Below are 15,383 nucleotides of genomic sequence, written 5' to 3' on the forward strand. Positions count from 1 at the left end.
AAAGGCTACTCAAGTGGGTGGCACATTCAGTGCTGCAGGCTCACTAGTAGTATTGAATTTACAGGCCCGGGCACAGGTAGTGCCACTTTACTAGTGTCATACAAGTAAATCAAACATACCAATTCAATATAAGCCAATTCTGCCATGTGTTAAGAAGAGAGCACAACCACTTTAGCATTGGTTGAGGGCAGGGTGCAGTTTATTTAAAACGTTGGGCATGAACTTACTTTACATGTCCTGGTAGGGAAAAACTCCTAAATTAATTTTTCACTACTGTATGGCCTACCTCTCCCATAGGATAATATTGGATTACCGTATTACATTTAATAAGTGCTAACTTTTAATTAGGAGCAGGAAGGAATGTTGAGTTTGGTGTCTAAAGAATAGTAATTTTAAACCCTCTTTAATGGTAAAGTCAAAATTCTGAAAATTACATTTTTAGAAGGTTGACATTTTCCTTTCCTAACCATTTGGTGCCAGAAGCCTGTGTCCTGGGTCAAATGACTAAGAGTAGCTGGCAGTTGGGGGTTTGTGTATTGCTTCCACGCAGTAAGACACATGGGGAATAGGTGTTGGCAGGATGGGCCATCTCTGAGTTGATGGGGGGAGGAGCTGTAACCTCCCGCACGTGTAAATCACAAAACCTGTGCCTGAGCACACTCACAAAGGGTTTGATGCTAGTGTGTTGCGTCCTAAGACAAGCTATGGCCAGGGCAAGGAAACTGGATCACCTCTGGGAGTGGAAACCTCCATAACCTTCTCCTATTTCAAAGCTGGCACCAGGTATAAATATTGGATCCCCAGACCCAACTCTTCAGTATATCCCTGAACCTGTGAAAGATTCAGAAAGACTGCTGTGCTGTTGTGCAAAAGGACTGCTACTCTGTTGTCCGGCTGCCTGAGTTAAAAGAAATGGACCTGCATCTTGAACCCAGGACCACCAGAGTGATTCCTAGAGCTAGCTGACTCGTCTCCTGATCAAAGCTTCTGAGACAGAAAAGGCTCCAACCACCTTGAACCTAGCACCTAGACTCTGGGGGTCATTCTGACCCCGGCGGTAATTACCGCCATGGCGGAGGTTGGCGGTAGCACCGCCAACAGGCCGGCGGTGCTCCGCCGGGCATTCTGACCGCGGCGGTACAGCCGCGGCCAGAAGCGAAAAGCCGGCGGTGTACCGCCGACTTTCCGCTGCCCGTCAGAATCCTCCATGGCGGCGGAGCACGCTCCGCCGCCATGGGGATTCTGACACCCCCTACCGCCATCCTGTTCATGGCGGTTCTCCCGCCAGGAACAGGATGGCGGTAGGGGGTGCCGCGGGGCCCCTGGGGGCCCCTGCCGTGCCCATGCCAATGGCATGGGCACGGCAGGGGCCCCCGTAAGAGGGCCCCACAAAGTATTTCAGTGTCTGCCTAGCAGAAACTGAAATACGCGACGGGTGCAACTGCACCCGTCGCACCTTCCCACTCCGCCGGCTCAATTCTGAGCCGGCATCCTAGTGGGAAGGTTGATTTGCCCTGGGCTGGCGGGCGGTCTTTTGGCGGCCGCCCGCCAGCCCAGGGCAAATCTCAGAATCACAGCCGCGGTCTTTTGACCGCGGTGCGGTGTTCTGACGGCGGTACCTTGGCGGACGGCCGTCTTCTGTGAGTTTTACCTCCAAGTGGTGTCACCCCAGTCTTGGATGCTTGGAAGGGGCCTGGAGGGGGTCAGCCAGCCCGCTGTGGTCCTGTGAACAGAATCTGTGCAACACGCCGCATCTTTTCCCAGCTGCAGCAGAACCGCTGCTGCCAGCTCATCCCCAATGCAGGACCTCGTATCACACATGCAGCTTGAAACACTGCTGTGCAATGCACCCACATCTGAGTCCTTCGCATCGCACACCGCTCGTTGATGGCATCCTCTACAACAACGCAGGACTCTGCATCGCCGCTCTACAGTTTTCTCAGAACTGCTGCTGCATGACGCATTCTTGACGCAGGACTTCACATCATGATGGCATCCTCTGTGATGACACAGGACTCCCCTTTGCAGTCCTGAAGCTTCATCTGAACCGCCGGTGCAAGATGATCATCAGCATGGGACCTGGCAACACTCCCCAATGAGGATTTAAGGGCCTTTGTTTAGGGGGCCTAACTTGGTCCTTGTATCCAGCCCATGCTCCATCGTGGTCAGCCTGAACTTTGTCTCATCCAGCTCGACCAGATAACCACAGTTGGTGCTTTTTGATTTTAGGCATTATTTCAACTTAAAACTTAAATTGCATATCTCTGATTCTACTAATTGGATTTTTGTGATTTTGTTCTCAAATAATTTATTACATTTTACTCTATTTTTCTAAAGTGATGTAGGATTTTTCTTGTGCTGTGTGTTCACTCTATTACTGTTTGAAATGCTGCATAAATACTTTCCACGTATCGTCTAGGTTAACCCTGACTGCTTTTTGCCAAGCTACCAGAAGGTTAAGCACAGGTTAATTTGGGGTTTGCTTTTGTTTCATCCAGACAGAGATTGTGGTTGTAGCTTGAGTAGGGTTTCACGCCCTCAACCAGTAACCCAATTTCCTAAAGTAGCCCTCTAGCCCAAATCAGTTTTCTGAGCAGGTTATCTAGTTCTCAAAATAATTTTCTGGGGGGTAAAAACTGGAACATTACCAAACTGATGTAATAGTTGGGGTAACGTAATAATTTTGGAGAGGGATATACAACCAGTATAGGTCAGTGGGAGCTCCTTCCAGAATGAGGCCATAGATCAAATTGCAGACTTTATGTGAATCAGATCACCTCCATATTGATCATGAGTGGTATATCTGAACCCCATAATACCAAAACAACGATCCCTCCCTGGGGATACGGGTCACCACCTAGGACCATAGTCAAATTAAGTGGAAAGATGCAGGATTTAGCCCAGTTGACCCAGAGCCCAGCCACTGTCTTAAACCTATCAAGAACACCAACTATGCTGTTGTGGTCTATGCATACTTTTTTTAGGGAAAAGGAGCATGTCATCAGCATAAAGGGAAACTGCTTGCAGCCTGCTGTCCAGTGGGATTCCCCATTTAAGTCCCTCCCGTTTTAACCATATCACTAAAGGTTTTATTGCAGGTGTGAAAAGTAGGGTTGGGTAAATGCAAGAAGACACTTGCAGACTTCCATTTTAGTGAGGACCACAAAGAGGTATCACCAACTAAGGGTGCAGTGTCTTTTCCATTTCAAGTATTAGGCAGGCCGAGCTCAGGAACAATGGAGGCGCACTTTCCAGCACCTGATAAAGTCTGTGAACATTAAGAGAAATGCATTTCTGTCATACAAACCCATTCTGATCTGAATGTACTAGAACAGGGAGGATCTGTCGGTATCTATCAGCTAATATTTTACTTGATATTTTGTAATCCATACCCATTATTGTCAATGGCCTGTGGGACGAAAGGCAGGATGGATCCCTACCAGGTTTAGGGACAGAGACCCAAAGGGCTTCCCTGAGGGAGGGCGGTAAGAGCCTACAGTCAGCAGTCGATGCATACGGTGTCTCAAGTCGGAGAATCAACTGGTCAGCAAACATCTGATAAAACTTAATAAGGAGTCCATCAAGACCCAGGAGTTTGACAAATGCAAAATCATGAAATGTTCCCTCTAATCACTTGCACCATGATCGGAGCATCCAGTTACTAGGTAACGTAACTGCAGGCAAGAAGCCTTTGATAGCATCAGTGTGATCCTGTGGCAGATCCTTGTGCAGGGATGAATAGTGGTAAAAAAAGCAGGCAGTATTCTATGTTGCAGGTAGGTGATGTCCCCTGTTAGAAGGCAGATTAACGTAATGGGGGAGGCAGTAGGTTCTTGCTTAACTAGCCAGCCTAGAAGTTTCCTCTCTTTATTCACCTCAGACTGTGTGTGTGCACTCCAGGATACATAGTCCAGGCAGTGTAGATGCTCTAGCAACGCTGCATGCTCCTCTGCTTCAGAAGGAATTGTCTCATTGTTGGATCTAGAACTGATTCCTGCTCCATGTGGGTTAGCGTTTTTTCGGCCCGCTGTAGACAATGGTCAAGTTCCTGACTGACTCCTACCACCGCCTGGATACAAAGGCCTCTTGTGACCAATTTGAATCATTCCCACTGTACACCTACCTACGTGGCTGTGGGTTGATTTACATTAAAATAATTGGTGATGTGTTTGGATAACGTGTCTCGGAATGCCTGATCCTACAGTGCTGGAGGTTGGAGATGCCACATTGGTACTGGTGAGATCTGTCTGCCCCACTAGAAATCAACTAACAGGAGATTGTAACCAATATCACTCATCAGAGAAAGTCAGTATGTGTGGCATTTAGACAAATGGAATTTGTTCAGTATACAGTTGTGCAAGCAGGTCATGAGGGACTGAGTAGTGTGAGTAAACATAGGTTGTCCGATTTTGCAGGCAAAATATGTCAAGGAACGCCCGCCATTTTAACCAGGCTATTAATGCTTCAGCATTCTTAGATGTAGAGGCTTGTGGAAAATGGGTGCAACCTATCCAAATGAATACACAGAAAACATTTAGGCCCATATTTATGGGATAACGAAGGAGCGCGACGCTGCGCCAAAATTGGCAATGCCGCGCTCTGTCATTTTCACAATGAAGGGATGCACCGTATTTAAGTGAATACAGCGCACCCCTGTGTTGTACCCTGCGCTAGCGCTAAATTTAGCTGCCAGCACCAACGCAGGCATCCTTGCACCATCGTGAAGAAATAATGGGAAAGGTAAAAGAAAAGGATATGAATAATTCTAAACATGGTAGATTTCCACAAACCAATTACAAGGTTAAAAAAACAAACAGAGAGGAGGATAATCGTAGGTATTATCGTGGTGACAGGAAGTCACATTTAGCATTGGGCATGCCCAGCAATAAAACAGAAATGTTTGTCTTGAGGTGTGGTAGGACACTTTATGAAATTGTTTATGGGACAAAATAACAGAGGGTGAAATGTATTGAAGAAGGCAGTTCTGATGGGGAAGACAAATATGATCAAATTAATCATATCAAGGAAGGAAGGAGTCATTTTTATTGAATATAAATGAGCATGATATGAAGAAGAAAAAACCCTTGTGTGCTAAGAGAGTTGGAGGGGGTGAAGTGAGTATCTACGTAGATTCGGGTTCCCCGTGCACTATTGTTAATGAAATGGTAGGTATAATTTGTTTAGAAACAAATTGGGTAAAAGGCTGAATGAAACTTATATTAGTCCTGAAGGATTCTCAAGGGAAAGAATAGAAATGTTGGCATGCAAGACAATAATATTCAGGTTTAAAAATTGTAAAACCATAAGGAAATTACACATAGCAAAAAAGGGTCCGTCGGTTTTAGGATGGCATAATCAAGGAAATTTACATATGATCTTTAAATCTCAGTAGCCAGAATCCTATTATGATTGTAGTTGAAGATGAATGTATGGGCAATTTCATGCTTAAGTTTTTTCCTAACATGTTTAATAGAAACATTGGTAACCTGCAGGATTTCCAACGCAAAATTATATTAAAGGATGAGGCAATTCCAAAAGTCCACAAGGCTAGACATATTCTGATCCTCGTAAGGAAGGGTATTGAAAATGAATTAACAAATTGGTATCAGGCAGATATCATAGAGGTTGTGGAATCTTTTGATTTGGTTTCACCTGTGGTTGTAGCATGATGTAACAATGGTAAGCTAAGGCTATGCATAGATTTACGTTACTTCAACAACAACATTTTAATTGATACGTTTCCTCTTCCCAAAATATCAGAAATGGTACCCTTAGTTGATGGTGCTAAAGGGTTCTCAACCCTTTATCTATCAGCTGCTTACCACCAAACTTCATTACATGACAACAGTTAAACAGTACACAGCTTTTATTACACCTTTGGAGGCTACCAGTATAAACGCATGTCGTTTGGTTTGGCTTAAGTGGCAACAGTCTTCAAAAGGTTAATGTACCAATTTTTTGTCAAGGTCATAAAAGTGAAATGTTTTCAATATGACATTTCAAATTATGGAAAGGATAAGGAAGAACATGATGAAGTCTTACATAATATATTGAGTATACTAGAGAGAAAAGGCTTAACTGTAGAATATTTGAAATGCAAGTTTCCTGTGCAGTCTGTAACATACATTGAAAAAGGTATTAAACCTAATTCATCCATGGTGGAGGCCACAGTTGACACACCTGCACCTTTAAATAAGGATGAGGTGAGATCCCTTCAGGAGTTATCTGAATAGTATGCCACGTATGTGTGGAGTCTTGCACACAAAATGTTTCATATCAGGCAACTGTTAAAGGTACAAATGCAAATTTGTCTGGAGTAGAAAGTGCCAGAATTACTTTACTGAATGAGTCATTGCTAATGCACCTATATTATAGCGCTTTCACCTTGATTTGTTGAGCTTGTGACAACAGATGCCACTAACAAGGACCTTGATGTTGTTTTAACACAGAAGAAGAGGGTTGATAAACAAGTCACTTGCTTTTTTCCATGCTTTGACCCCAGCTGAAGAGAATTACTCGGTTATTGAGAAAGAGAGCTTGTGTGTGGGCAATGAAACATTGTAGGTCATTTATTTGGGGTAATCAGCATGTGGTGCGCACAGATCACAAACTGCTGAATGCATGAATAAACTTTGATGAGAATAGCGAAGATGCCTATGAGACTGCAAACTTTTGGCCATGTAGTTGAATATGTTCCGGGGAAAAAGATTGTCACTGCTGGCATTTGTTCAGATTACCTCTGGATATTACAGAAAATATGAGTAACCACTGGGATGATTTTCAAATCTCTTTAGTACATGATCAAGGATTATCTGCTGTCAATGAAAAAAAAAAATTAGGAATGTATGAAAGATTTAGTTTTACAAGGGTAAAATATAGGTGATGAATGGTTGCCCTAATAAGTGTGATATTGGCATTTCTTTGAGTCATACGTGGGAAGTCATAAATTAATTAACCCTAGATGGTGAATGGTTAAAAAGAGGAGATAAAATGATTCCACCTTAAACACTGAGAATGAAGGTCATCAAGTTATGTCATGAGGGTCATTATAACATTGTTAAAACTTAACAGGATGTTAAGAAATGGTTTTGGTGGCCCGGAATGGACATCTGTACGGAGAGATTGGCAAGGGATTGTGTTGCATGTGCAAATGCCAACAAGATGTTGAGTACTCTGAAACTAAACACGTGTGAACTGTGGGTTCCGAAAGGGCCACGGGAAGTGGATTTTTTTTTTTTTTTAGTTCTATATGCAAGATCAACAAAACACACATAACATGTTACAAGCACCCCCTCTCCCCCCACACACACCTTGGTACATTGTATCCTATGTTGAAAAGACAAATCAGGTCCATTTTGTTGCTGCACAGTGTCTTCTTTAAATGTCCAGCGCACCATATTTTTCAAATTCAGTTGACTCAGTCCCCTCTTTACCAGAACATACACCCCTCTTTGCTTTTAAACCAGAGTAGTATAGTCCGGGTAGAGTTTAACCTCTTGCCCATCAATTGTCCATGGTCCATGCTTCCTCGCTGATTGGAGAATCACATCTCCTTCTTGGAAGTTCATCAAACGAATGATAACTGGGTCCGGGTTCATCCCTGGTGGAGGGGGCTCACTGGGATCCTATGTACACGCTCCACAGAGAAACATTTAGAGGGCGCTCCTCGTAAAAATGTGCCCGCCAGACATTCTTCTGCATAGAGTTTCAGTGACGGCCTAGAGTAGTATAGTCCGGGTAAAGATTAACCTCATGCACCTCAATTGTCCACGGTCCATGCTTCCTTGCTTATTGGAGAATCACATCTCTGTCCTGCAAGTTCATCAAATGAACGATAACTGGGCGCAGGTTCACCCCTGGTGGAGGGGGGCTCGCCAGGATCGTGTGTACATGCTCCACAGAGAAACATCGTAAAACTGTGCCCGCCAGACATTCTTCCACATACAGTTCCAGTGACGGACCCTCTACTCTTTCTGGCATCCCCTCCAAGCGCACATTATAGCGACAGTATCTACTCTAGCATATTCAAGGATAGTTGCCAACTCTCATCTGTTTTTCCAAAGCCAAAACCATCTGATTAAGGTCTTTCACTTGTGGTAGCGTTGTTTCTGAAGTGTCCTCATTCTCCTTGACGCGATCAGCAAGCCTCGCTTGGTCCTCTAGCAAAAGCCCCACCTTACCTGTGACTGCCGTAATCTGTGTTTCCAGGGATTTTTTGTATCTTTTATAGCTTCCAGAATGTGGCTGTATGTGCGGACAATGTTGCCGATTCCTCCTCTTTGTCCTGGGGCTTTCCCCAATCGGCACGTCAGTGGGTCCTCCCTTGACCGCTTGCGGCTTAACCATGGCTGCCCCTGGGGTAACAGCACAGAGCACAAGTATCCAACATAACAGGGGGGAGGGAAGAAGGAGAAAGAGCTTCTCCAGACTCCCACTTTGACCAAGAGTCCCTCCTTCCCCCTCAGTGCGTTGACCTGATAACACAGTTCATGTACAAGTAGGGGGAGGAGGCAGAGAACAGCACGACTGCCGGGGTCTCCAACTGCTGTCTCCCCAGTTGTCTCTCCATGGGTTTAAGGAAGAAGAAACGTTCTGTGTGACAGGATCTGCCAGGCCTCAATCCCAAAATGTCAGTGATTCTGTCCCTTTTACTGTGTCAGAGCAATAAACACTTTCCTTGCTGATATCGCCCTTTTAGTCCTCTACTGTTGACCCCCTTCAAAATATGGCACAATGTCTTTAAAAATCTTCCATGCCAACTATATCAGATGTGGATGGAAGTGGGGGGGGGTGAGAAATAGACAACAAAACAGGGCCCCTGTAGCCAGAGCACAGGATAACTAGAGAAATGAAGGGGGGTGTTTCCCAAGTACCTTCTGTGTCCAGTCCTGCATTTAACTCTGCTGAGTCGCACTGCTCCCAGGGTGATACCTGGGTAAGGGGGGCCTGAGCTCCTCAGTGCATCTCTAGCCCCCCTCTGCCCCCGGCAGCACTACCCTGCACTCTTCTCTCCTTCAAAATGCAGCTGCCCTGCCCTCAACAGGCAACAGTTCCCACCGTCTTCTCACTTAAACAGGCTCCAAAAAGTCACATTTGCATTGGGGATGCTCCCCGCCCAGTCCACTGCTGCTACACTGACTGCAGCTGTGACAATGTGATCCCCAGGCAGGCCCAACTTTTAAGCACAAGACCTCACCTCCACTGTGGGCAGAGTTGCCACCAGGGAGCCCTGGGACCAAACAAGCCTCTCCCTCCGCTGCCTGCTGTCTCCTCACACCGACGGGGCCCAGCGCTGTGGTCGCATCTGGGAAGAGTCGCCACTCAGCTTGCTGCTGCAGTCTCAATTGTGGCAGCTGAGAGAAGCTCTGAGCCAGCGCCATTTTGTCCGCTTGTCTTTGTTACTGCTGCAGGCCAATTTGTCTGTTGAAGACCCCTGGAACCAGGCGAACCCGGGGTTTCCCAGCACCAGTTAGCACTCCGGTGTAGGTGCGCCGGTGTGGAGAGCTCCAGGTCGACCCAAGACAGGATATCTTGCCAGGAAGCTCCCGACTATGCGTCCGCCTCCATTACAAGCCTGGCCACAAGTGGTAGCAATTGATATCATGAGCCCTCTAGGTACTCAATCTAAATATATCATTGTGCTTATTGATCTGTTTTCGAGATGACCGGTGGCAAAGGTGGTAAACAAACCTGACACGGAATCTGGTTGCATTTTATTGATAAAGTACTTGTGGATGAAAGGTTCCCGGCACAAATCTTAAGTGACAATGGGGTACAGTTTATTTCCTGTAAAGCAAAAAAGTATTTTTGATAGAGTTGGAATTAAACACCGCACTACATCTTTGTAGAATCCTAGTAAAAACAGAATGATTTTGAGATTTAATAGGTTACTTAAGGTTGCCATTCAATTAGCATGTAACAGCAATGAGGATTGGGAACTACGTGTCCTGTAAACTGTGTGGACATATTAGGCCTAATGGTGTGCTTGGTGTTTTATTTGAGCTTATGTGAGGAAGGAATGTGAGAACCAAGATGAATCCTGATTGGTTGGTGACTTCTACCAATGAAGTTATGCCAGCTGATGAAGTAAGGAAAAGAACTGTGAGTGCTATGATTGCAAAAGGGGGTCTGTGATATCTATAGTGGAAATTGGTATATCGGTCAAGGTTAAGAAGCCTTGGAATGTATGGGAAGGGTACAGTCAGTATTCGCAGCCTCTGAAGATTATCAAGATGCTCCGCAATGCAGTAAAATTGGATGATGGAAGTGTATGGAAGTTGGAAAGAATAGCAATTTTAAATGCTAACGTCCTGCTTGGGATGATTTGGTGGAACTCAGTATTTCAGAAGCACAGAGAGTAGAAAGGAAGCATGGTTTCATGGAAAAGTTTGAAGGAGGTGTTGAGGATGTAGACAGCCCTCAAGGATTGAAGAAACATGTCTTACAAGAACATGGCGCTATGAATGATGTAAGGGGTGATGTTGAAGTTGAAGAACCTCAGAACTTGGAAAAGCAGGATATTATGAACAAAAGATTAAGGAAGAAACTAGAGGGCATATTTATACTCTGATTGCACCGAATGTGCTTCAAAACGTTTGACGCACATTCAGCGCAAACCTTGCCCCATATTTAAACTTTGACGGCTGACGTCAAAATTCCTCCATGTGAGTCATTTTTTGAATGCAGGAAACTGCCTTGCGTTAATGACATGCAAGGTAGGCGTTCCCGCACCAAAAATGACTTTAAGGCCTGTGGATGACACCCATGGATGTGGGAACCCATCCCAGGTAAGTACAGGTAAGATGAGGTAAGTATTGTTTCTTATTTTTTTTAAAGTGGCATGGGGGGCTAATTTGGGCCCCCCTACACGCCACTATGCTCAATGGCCATGCCCAGGGGACATTGGGCAAGGGGCATTGGGCAAGGGGGCAAGGGGGCATGACTCCTGTCTTTGCTAAGACAGGAGTCATTTCAATGGGGGTTGTGCAGCAAAAAATGGCGCAAGTCCGGTTTGAGGCATGATTTTTGCCTCAAACCTGACTTGCATCATTTTTTGACGCACAACCCCCATTTTCCCCTACGCCGGTGCTGCCTGGTTTGAGTAATTTTTTTTTACTCTGACCAGCCTGCAGCGCCGGCTAACGTCATTCCTTAAATAAGGTGCCCGCATGGTCTGTAGGAATGGCGTTAGCCGTCGGTAAAATATTTGCCGCAAACCAGTGCCGGCGCTGGTTTGCGTCAAAAAGTATAAATATGGGCCTAGGATGGTTAAAGGATTATGGCCCATATTTATGAAAAATTATGCACAACTGCAATAGTGCAGTTGTGTGTCAAAAACTTTTACAGCGAGCTAATGCCATTCCCTTGTTCCATCCATGCACCATATTTTTTTTTAAAAAGACACGCGATGGTGCTAAGGAATGGTTGGCATCTCAAAAAAGATGCTAGCCGGCTTTAGGGCAAATGGCACTAGTGAGCCAAAAGTGACGCTAGACTGATTAGCGGCAAAAATTATCCTGCTAGTCAGTCTAGCTTCATTTTTGGTTGCATAAGCAGCCAAAAATGTATGCTTGTCTGAGTATAGACAGGTGACATTACCACAACCCCAATGTCCACCACAGGGGACCAGTGTCCCCAGGACAACCCCAGCAGAACCAGTGCCAGCCAGGGGGCCCCATGTAAGTGGCCCCCAGTGGCACACAAAACACAAGCATGTATATGTACCTTGGATGGGCTCCCTTCTCCTGTAGTGTCCCTGTGATGTTGGTGGTGCTGATGCTCGGGTTTGGGGTGGGCCTCTATGTACCCAAAACAGTGACACCATGATGGAGTCCATGGTGTTTCCCCAAGGAAATATGCCTAACAGCACTTTAACGCCAGGTCTGACCAGGCGTTAAAATTTGATGCTAATCGGCCTTACGCTCATTTTTTAGGTCTGCCTCCTTAGTGTGTGTCGATTTAGTGTCGGGAGGTAAATATGGCTCTGGGGGGCTAGCATCATTTTTAGGAAGGGAACCCCTGCCTTGCATATCATTGTCGCTATTCGATGCAGGGTGGGGCGGCGCTTCCTAAAAATTGCGCTAAAGCAGATATTTTGATGCTAGACGGGTCTAGCGTCAAAATATAAATGGAGTTAAGTTAGCACCGATTTAACGTAAAAAAATGATTCTAAGGTGGAACCAACTTTCCATAAATATGGGACTTTGTGTGTGAGGAAAAGGGAGATTCATAAGTATGGTGGCTCACACATGTGAAGCAGTTTTTACTCTGCGTCATCACACAGTCAGCTCCTTACTTATATGGTTTAGTATTGCTCTGTATTTATTGTATATTTATATAGTTTCTTTGTATATCAGTAGTACTAGAGTTCTTTTGATTTGTAAAAAGGGGAAGATATGTTGTATATGTTTATATTTGTTCTTGTTATGTTTCAATAGGCTGCACATGAGCTTTACTCAGCGTTCAGGGGTCTGGAGTCGTTACCTGAGGTTTAGAACCTTTTAGAGGCAGTTGCAGAGGAGCCTGGAGAATGCAGTGGAGTTGCAATAGTTGTTGCTGTCCTGAGGCGCTGGTGCTTTTCTGAAATGGAATAAATTTACTTGGAGAAATCACATGAATTTGTCTAATTAATCTTTACAGGTGGCTAACTAGGTTCAATATCTATTTGACTACCATATTCTTTGGCAGGACTACCATATTTTGTGGCAGAAGCAGATGATGTTCCTTGTGTCTGTAAGAGGAATTGTTCCCTTAGGAAATTTTTATACGTGGAATAGAAACCATTTCTTAAATAGACATACGACTGCCAATTATGCGAGCAATAGTACAAATAATGTTGAATAAAGTCCAAGAATATCAAAGAAAGAAAATACATTTAATTTACTAAATTTTGATTCTGTAGTAGCAAAGCAAAAAACAAAAAAACAGAAAGCAATTGCACTGATTGTGATGAAATGTTGCAAAATGACAATTTAAGGTACAGGAAGAAAATTGTTTGCATCCATTACTAGCCTAGGCAAAGAAAGCAGACGTATGGCTAGCAATTCAGTTAGGAAAATGTGAACACATTGCTAAGGCAAGACAAAAAAATTGTATGTGAACAAATACACAGCAAACCACTCTCACTCTGGGCCTGACTTAGAACTTGTCAGACAGGTTACTCGGTCACAACGGTGACAGATAGCCCGTCCGCTGAAATCTAAATCCCATTATCTTCTATGGGATTTAGATTTTGATGGACAGAATATCTGTCACTGTTGTGACGGAGCAACCCGTCCACCAAGTTCTAAATCAGGCCCTCTATCTTTTTCACATTTGGTATGTCTCTTGCTCTGTCTTTATCTCTCGACCCCTTTCTCTTTATCTGTATCTCTGTGTCTCACTCCCAATCCCTTTCTCTTCCTCTATAGCTCTTTGCTCTGTTTAACCCTCTCACATTCTTAGTCTATCTGACTTTCTACCCTCCTTCATTCCCTGTCTGTCTCTTTCCCTTGTTATTTCACTCACAGTCCTTCTGCACTTTTGCATCCTCCACCCTGCAACATCAATCGAAACAGAACAAGAGCGACTCCAACGCCTGGGGCAGGCATAGGGGTGGAGGTAAGGCCACGCACATGTGGCTCAGCTCCAGTAGGCAACAGGCACACCTGGCTGAATGCCAAGTCACTCAGATGTGCCTTGTACACTGATGTCACCAACAAGCAATCTATTACCAAGAAAAACTAAGACAGGCTGGTATCAGCTCACTATGCTTAAGAAAGTGAAACTGCGTCTCTTAGAAATCCTCTTCAGAACTTTTGTCCAAGCCCTTGTACTCCTGGATATGGATGGTGGTAATGCTCTGCGAATGGACTGCACCACTGGGTATCCTATATACTACAGCATGCCTCAACATGGACCTGAAGAAATTTGACAATATATCCACACCCATGGTGGAAGTCCATTCGCTCATTTCTTTTGTAAACATATTTTATTGGTTAAAGGTGAACAAGTACAGTTAAACATAGCAAGGCTAGAGAAAAGCATGTCACAGTACCTCAGTGTAATAGCACATATCATCATGGAATCCCTTTACCTTGCTCCCTCCTGCCCACCCATCCCTCCGCCTGAGTCGAAAAGCCAGAACAACGCATGGATAGCATCAGTTGTTTAGTGAAGACCCTATTGTGGTAAGGTCCTGCGGAAACCACCACAAGCAACAGCAGAATCCCCTCACAGTCCATCCACTTCTCCAGCTCCTTGTGCCACGTCAAAAGGTGCTGGCCTATTGGGTCCTTCCAGTGGCAGGTGAGCTCGCATTTGGCTAAAATTAAGCCTAAGGCCCTCATTCTGACCTTGGCGGTCGGCGGAGAGGCGGCGGTCGGACCGCGAACAGACCGGCGGTATTAAAAATGGCATTCTGACCGCGGCGGTCACCGCCGCGACCGACCGCCACTTCCCCACTCCGACAGCCACGGCGGTCATGACCGACGGGCTGGAGTCTGCGCACTCCGGTCCGGCGGTCGACCCAAGACCGCCAACGGTATCATGACCCTGCTTACCGCCGCGGTTTCTGGCGGTCAGGAACCGCCATGCGAGCCATGGCGGTAGGCACTATCGGGGCCAGGGAATTCCTTCCCTGGCACTGATAGGGGTCTCCCCCACCCCCCACTGCCCCTCGAGTCCTCCCCCCACACCCTCCACCCCCCTGCCACCCCCCCAGAGGTGGTACGAACCCCCTCCCCACCCCCACCCCGACATGCACACACCCCCAACATGCACATATACACACCCCCTACACACACACATACACAACGGGGACACATACCCGCACACATACATGCCGACATGCGCACCCGCCGAACTACACACATTGCCCATAGGCACAGCAGCACTCCCCGCCCGCATGCACGCACTCACACACCCCCTCTACACACTCACACGCACACCCCCATGCACGCACACATCACACAACACCCCCCCACCCCCTCCCCTCACGGACGATCAACTTACCTTGTGCGTTGGTCCTCCGGGAGGTGACAGGAGCCATGGGGAGGTGACCGCCAACAGAAGACCGCCAACAGAAGACCGCCACACAGAAATGTGGGTCGTAATTCTGTGGGCGGTGTTCTGCTGGCGTGGCGGTGGAGGTTGACCAGTCTCCACTTTCCCGCCGACCGCCAGTGTGGCTGCTGGCGGTTTTCCGGCGGAACGCTCCCAGCGGTCAGAATGCGCACAGCGGCATACCGCCGCGGTCGGCGGTCTTCACCGCGGCGGTAACTCGGCGGTCTTGCGAAAAGACCGCCAAGGTCAGAATGAGGGCCTAAGTCTTGAAATTTGCTGGTCACTTTGGTTTTGGAGGTGTGGGGGAACCAGTGAAGTAGACAATGGCCCGGGGTGGTGGG

At 46.1% G+C, this 15,383-nt stretch overlaps 1 long non-coding RNA gene across 1 annotated transcript in view; it reads left to right on the top strand.

Moving 5' to 3' along the window:
- The window catches only part of LOC138258414 (uncharacterized), an 80,883-nt gene extending 68,349 nt beyond the window's left edge, over nucleotides 1-12,534 (top strand). The window contains exon 4 of the long non-coding RNA XR_011198414.1: nucleotides 12,438-12,534. This is a non-coding gene — a long non-coding RNA (uncharacterized lncRNA). The remainder of the gene's footprint in view (nucleotides 1-12,437) is intronic.
- The last annotated feature ends 2,849 nt before the right edge of the window (nucleotides 12,535-15,383 follow it).

Source organism: Pleurodeles waltl, chromosome 2_1, assembly GCF_031143425.1.
Source record: "Pleurodeles waltl isolate 20211129_DDA chromosome 2_1, aPleWal1.hap1.20221129, whole genome shotgun sequence".
Taxonomy (NCBI): domain Eukaryota; kingdom Metazoa; phylum Chordata; class Amphibia; order Caudata; family Salamandridae; genus Pleurodeles; species Pleurodeles waltl.